The sequence below is a fragment of the Cetorhinus maximus genome, unplaced genomic scaffold, assembly GCF_964194155.1.
Source record: "Cetorhinus maximus unplaced genomic scaffold, sCetMax3.hap1.1 HAP1_SCAFFOLD_248, whole genome shotgun sequence".
NCBI classification, from domain to species: domain Eukaryota; kingdom Metazoa; phylum Chordata; class Chondrichthyes; order Lamniformes; family Cetorhinidae; genus Cetorhinus; species Cetorhinus maximus.
The window spans coordinates 100,297-107,460 of NW_027596211.1; positions in this window are offsets into that span (position 1 = coordinate 100,297).

Consider the following 7,164-nt stretch of genomic DNA (forward strand, 5'->3'; position numbering starts at 1 on the left):
TAGAGAGAGAGAGAGAGAGAGATGGAGACGAAGCAATTGCCGACAAGTTACCCTAAGGTGAGTTGTCAGGCGTGGAAGGAATGCAGGATATGTTTATCAGAAATGATGGCTATACAGGAAAATAGACTGGAGAGATTACACAAATAATGCTTGTACTCGCTGGAATTTGGAACATTCCAGAGTGGTTGGGTTGAATGATTCAAGTTGTTAAGGGGAACAGATAAGGTTATACAGATAAACTATGTTCACTGATGGAGGACACACAGGCTATGGGACAGGGTCTGAAAGGTCTAGTCAGACTGTTCAGTACAATATTTAGAGAACACCGCTATACATAAGGAGCGATACACATCGGTAACTCCCTCCTTTCAACAGCAACAGATACGAGATCAAGTGTTAATATTTATCTGTAAAATTGATAAGTTCCTGTGGCCCAAGGGTATTAAGCTCCCCGGGCAATGATGCCTACAGGGATTCAGATCACACATTTTCCATAACCTTGTGGAATGCCAGCATGTGCATTTTGCACACAGGCGGCCGACAGGCAGATGAGACTCTGTGCTGGGGCGAATCGTTCCTGCCAGATCCTGGCGCCCATGTTCAAGGCTGTCAGATGGCACGGCTACTGGTGGCCGGCCAGTTCCGAGATTGAGGCAAATATTTAACAGGCTTTTAAGCAGCCCGAGACCAGCACTACGTGTTGCAAGGATGGCCAGAATGGTGTCCGAAATTGGTGCAGCGTGAACTCCCAACAAGTATTTCGCCCCCTTCCATATCCTTCGCCTATCCATTCTTTGAATGTGTGCCGCAGTTGCGAGGCCAAAATGTATTGGCCATCCCTAACTGCCCATGAGAAATTGCTGGCGATCTGTTTCCCTTTACTGCTGCAGCCTATGTGTTGCCTGTACACCCACAGTGCAGGCGGAGAGTCACGTTTGCTGCGGGACATGAGGTTACAGGTTGCCTTTGAGCGCAATCCTGCCTCTGCGGCAGGTGGCCCACAGTGCCTGACAGATGCCCGCTTTTGCGATGCCAGACACATTTGGGAGTGACACACAAAACGATGGAAGGTGCCCTCAGAGTGAAGACTGTACTTTGCCGCTACAAAGACTTTGTGCCGGTCCCTCCTGCCGATACCCATCATGGACAAATTCATCTGCTCAAGGGTAGATTAGTGAGGACAGGGGCCAAGCAAGTTTCCCTCCTCTTGTTGCTTCTCTCACCGCCTGGTACTGCAAGATGGAAGTGAAACAAAATGGAAGGTTTTGATCGGCGCAGGCTTGGAGGGCCGAAGGACCTATTCCTGTGCTGTACTTTTCTTTGTTCTTCTTCTTTTGTTACGCTGCTGCCTGGTCAAGGGGGCTTAGCAAGGCAGGTCCTCTCTCAGAAACTCACGCAAAAGCTAGAAACAGCAGGTTTGATTTGGATGCTGCTGGAGTTCAGCACGTTTTGACGATAGTTGCCAGGCAGGAACAGTCTAGAGGGGGGCAGATTGCCTGGCCCAAGCTAAAGAAGGCCCGAAGTAATCCAAGGGAGTGGTACAGGAGAAAGTCCCAAGCAGGCTTTCGAGCTAACGGACGGACAGGGACCTTCCTTTCCTTCCAGACTGTCTGAAATATCCTTCAACACTCATCCAAGTCAGCCAGCAGTGTTGCTGCAGAGTCACTGTTACTTCTTGTTATTGATGACCCCTCAAACCCAGAGCACATCCCGTGCCATCTTTGCAATCCCAGATGAGGGTACACTTGGATAAACGTTACCCCAGTTTGAAATCCAACTTGATAGATCCTAACGTTTATTTGTCTGTTTAGATACGTGGAGGGGGCTACTGAAGAGTCACTGAAGTCAGCTGATGAACTTTTGACAAAAGAACAAAACATTTATTAAAGAAGAAATGTTGAACTATGTTACAATATTTCTTCATCCACAACTATACCTTTACAGAAATACACAGGTTTGTAAGGATATCACAAGGTACAAAAGCTATCTTACAATCCAATGCTCACAGTAAGTACAAAGTCCAATAGGCACCATGCAGTCAGATACACAACACTCTTAAATAAGGTGACAGCTGCCACCTCAGCCAGATGCAATGGATCGTTCCTCAACTCCCCCCAGTCCCTTGTCACATCGTGAGCCAACTGATCTCACTGAACCCCATCTTTCACGCGAGGGCTCGCAATCTCCATTCCACACCTTGGAATCCTCTCCTAAACCAACACTTTCACGTAGACGCCATTAAAGCGTAGAATATTCCAAAGAGTCTCACCGTCAATATTCAAGTGACTTCATTGAGTTAACTTCGGGAGAAAATTTGCCCTTGTCAAGCTACCTTTGAGGAATACTAATGGGATAACCTTTTTGTGATTTTGATGGAGGGAAACATTTTTCCCAGGGCCAATCTTCATCCATTTGTGGGCGCAGACTATTGTCCAGACTGGGACATCTGGTTATCAGCATCAAGAGTAGAAATTGCAGTCGCACGAGCCAAAATTTTAAATGCTCCTTGGACACAAGGGTGGTGCTGGAGCACTGAAGAATTACAAATGTCACACGCGTGTTCAAAGCAGAATGCGGACATAATGCGAGCAACTATTTACTTCTATAGTGGGGAATCTTCTAGAAAACGTAGCGATCACGTGAATAATTGTGGGGTTATTGAGGGAACCAAGAATTCATGTATTAAAGGAAAATAGTGTTTAGCAAACTTGCAGGATTTTTTTTTCTTTTAGGAAGATGTAACAAGAAGGTTGATGAGGGCAATAACGTAAAAGCAAAACACTATAGATGCTGGGAACCTGAATCAAAAACAGAAAATGCTGGAAAATACTCAGCAGACCTGACAACATCTGTGGAGAGAGAAACAGAGTTGACGTTTCGGTCCGTGTGGCTCTGAAGCTGTTAAGTAGATTCATACGGACTCGAAATGTCAACTTTGTTTCTCTCTTCACAGATGTTCACAGATCTGCTGAGTTATTTCCAGCATATGCTGTTGTTGTGTTGATGAGGGAAACGCTGTTCGTGTGTTATACATTGATTACAAAAATACAGTTGATACAATGCTGAACAAGAGCACTGTGAGCAAAGGTATTGTTCATGGAATATGAGAGCAACTGTGGACAAGGATACAACATAGGCTGACTTGGGGGAAACAATAATTTTTCTCTTTATCAGGCAGGGAAAGGTTTGATTTAATGCAAGATTGCAAGACCTACTGCTTGCAGCCTTTTTCTAATAAACAGATTAATGACATGCATCTCGGTGCACAGGATACAATTTTGTAATTTGCACATGTCACGAAATTTGTAAGCATTGTGAACCGTGAGAAGGATATTGCAGAGCCTCAAATGGACATAGTTAATTGCGTGGAACGGGCAGAGAGGTGGCAGCAATTTTCAATGCGAAGAAATGTGAAGCGATTCATTTTGTAGGAAGAACATGCAGAGCCGATGTAAAAAAATAAAGGTAGAACTCTCAAGAGGATGCAGGAGCAGAGGGACCCAGGCGTGTACGTGATTGAGTAATTGAAGAGGGCAGAACAGGTTGAGAGATGGATAATGCAACCTATTGTGTCCAGGGCTTTATTAATACGGGCAAATAGTACAAGAGAAAAGAGGTTAGTTTGAGCTTATACAAGACATTAGTTCGGCCTTGTCTGCAGCATTGCGTCCAGTTCTTTGTCACTGGAATCATCGTCAGGGTTCGAGATCCAGCACGGCAGAGATGGTTGCATTTGTAGCCAATAAAATGTGGCATAAAAATTGGTCTAATATGGACCATGAAAACATTGTCAGTTGTTATATTAAAAAACAAACAAACACTTGTTTCACTAATTTCCTTGAGAGAAGGAAAGTTGCTGGTGAAAAATGCATGTGACTCCAGACCCATAGTAACCTGGCTGCCTTTACAAGGCCCCTCTGGAGTCACCTTCTCAATGGCAACTACCGTGGGTAATAATTGATTTAACAAAAAATATACAGGCCTAAAGTTCTCCTGAATGCTCCTTAAGAATTCTATTCCTTCCCTTCTTTTCACACTAAAACTCCTCCCGTTAAGATTGGGGTAGTTAAAATCCCCTGCTATTAGTTCTGCATTCCCTGGCATTTGTCAGAGATTTTCCTATACATTGACCATTCTATTCCCCCTGGCTATTTTCGGGTAGATGTTACACTCCCAGTAGTGTGGCTGTTAAAGATATATAGTTCTATTTCTGGACTCAATCGATGTGGCCTTAGATGTTAATCTTTCTATCCCTCCTCACAGCTGTAATTGCTTCTACAACCGAAATTATAACGCCGTTCCTTTTTTTCCCCTCTCCATTAAATCTGAAGCCCCATTTGCGAGGATTGTTGAGCTCCCACCAGTCCTGTCCCTCTTTAAGCTATATTTCTGTAATAACTAAGATACTATACTGCCACGTTTGTATCTGTGAACTCAGTTCGTCCTCTTCATTTGCTCTACTCCTTATATTGAATTTTATGTCCCTGGAGACTGACAAAATCGCGTTGATGTTTTGAATATTTGGTTTTCCCTGCCATCCATCCTCACTCACTGATTTTCTGCCTTCCATTACCATTTCTGGCTTTTCCCCCATCTGAATCTACCCTCAGGCTCTCAAGCTGCCGCAAAACTAGTTTAAACTCATCCCAGCAGCACAAGTAAACATCCTGAATGTACCCAATTGTCCCGCTACATCAGTTAAATCATTCCTACCAGTGGCGCAGGACATTACCAGGGATGTTAATGGAGGAGTCCGGGAAATTGGATGTAAGGTGTGATTATGTGAGCATGAGTATTTTGGAACTACAATGTGTCAATGTGGCTCTGCCATTTTCTGACCTGCCCTCCCAGTCAATATGGTGACACACCAACCGAATGAGAAATGAGACACTGACAAGAGACAGTTATGAATGCAGCAAGGTTTATTCAAAAAAACTCAGAAAGCAGTGGGGCAGGGGCCAGAATCCGTGCGGTCTCCACAATCAAACGAAGCCTCAATTAAAGTTAGATTCGACGACATTGGGTATAAGGTTACATATATCCACCATGTTGTAGATCATTTAACGATGCAGCAGTAATGGTTGGGTCCACACAATAAAAGTTTCGACTGAGTCTGGCCTGGCGGGCAAGGGGCGTTTCGACATCTTCCACAAAAACGCTTGCATCCCATGATGAAGGATGAAAGGTTCATAAGGATATTGCATTAGCCTATTGTTCTGGGTGGGGCATAGGGGGGGAATATCTGCATATTAACAAGCCGCGTATGTCAGCATTTCACTCACGCAATGGTGATCAGGAGCATATATTGCATAGAAGTACTTTTCTCACTACGGTAAAACCAGCTTCCCCTTAAATAAATCAACGGTTCTTATCCCAACCCCCACTCTATGTGATCCCACGCTCCACATTCTCATCACTCTCTGGGTAAAGATTCTTTTTCTGAACACTCTATTGGATTTATCAGTGACAAACTTATACTGATGAACCCTCGATTTGGGCAGCCAATAACAATTGTAAACATCTTGCGACACCCACACAATCAAAACCTTCTATGGAATGTACAACAACAGCAACTTATATTTAAATAGCGCCATTATCATACTTAAAGCTTCCCCAGGTGCCTCACAGCCGTCTGCTCAATGCATTGTCGCCATCGGCCGACAGGGGGACATACTGGGACGGATGACAAGGTATTCCCACGAAGTCATGGAGCGAAGTCCGGAGGTAAGGAATGTCTGGTAGAGGATTTCAGTAACAGATGAACTGAGGCCGGTAGGCACGCGGTTTGTTACGAAGGTTGAATAGTTTGGTCATATGGTTGACATAGATTATGTGGCATGAATCACATCTTGCAATCAAATATGGCACGAAGTTAGTGAAAGGTTTCACTTTGGATATTCGCCTAGGGCGATTTTGATGTGGGGGCTGAAACCATCCCGATATTTAATTGGAGCAAATATTTCCACATCCGGTATTGGATGGTCTATAAGCAATCTGGTTATTGAGAGGCAGTGGAGGAGTTGACAGGTGTTAGTGGTGAGGTAGGGCTTAGCGCTGTACTTGTGAATAATAATAACACTGCGTTTTCGCGTAATGGCTCCGAGGGGCTCCACTCATTGAGGTGGGGGAAGTAACGAAATTGAAGGACAGGGAAAAGCGGGCGATATGGGATAATTCAAAATAATGCAGTTAAATATTTTTTTGCAATTATACAGCAGAGAGTTTGTTGGGTCTTTTTCTTGAAAAGATGTTCAGTGTACAGAAACAAAGTGGGTAGAGGGAGGTATGGTTAATTTCAACAAAGATCCACCTCTATGTTGGAGGAGCCCGAGTTGCAGAATGTCTCCGCCTGTTCCTATCAATAGCGCATGGGTTGTATCCTGAGAGACATACTAACCTGTCAATTCCGGAGGGTCATATAAGTAACCAAAAGTAAACGGTTGTATCAGCACCAAGACACCAAATGCCAAGAGTAGAATTTTCAGCATTTTCTGCGGAGTTCCTCCGAGTCACAATGAGATGATTGGAATATGGAAGCTCTTTATATGGGCTCAGAAAGCATCGTGTCATTAATTATAACACAAACACACAAGCTGGGGATTGGCTACCTCTTGGATATATTAAAAGGGCCCTGGAACGGTGACAAAGAGTGACTGCATTCAACGATTTAAGCAGTGGCCATGCCTGGTTTTTGATTGATATCCATGAATAAGCCCGAATAATGCTTAACCTTGGGACGATTTATAACCATCATTGGCAGAGATTAGATAAACTAAAAATGTGTAAAATAATATACTTGTCATCTTCCAATTAGTTCATTTTCCAATTATCTTTATTGTGTTTTTACTGGTTCCCTAACCTCCCACTCTCTAAGACAGCCCACAGCGTCTGTGGGCAGAATATTTGTCTGGGACATTTATTTCTCCGTCTGACATAACTGACGAAGACGGCCTGGTCATTACCTCCTCAGTGGGAGCTTTCTGTACACCGATTGGCTATCACAATTTCCACATTACATAATTGATGACACTTTAACATTTGCTGGGGAAATCTTAGGGAAGTTCTGACGCTGCGATTGATGGTATAGAAATGCAATAATTTTCCTACTTCTCTTGGCACCTGTCCATCTATCTGCGTTCTAATACTCTGCTCCCTGCCTCTCTA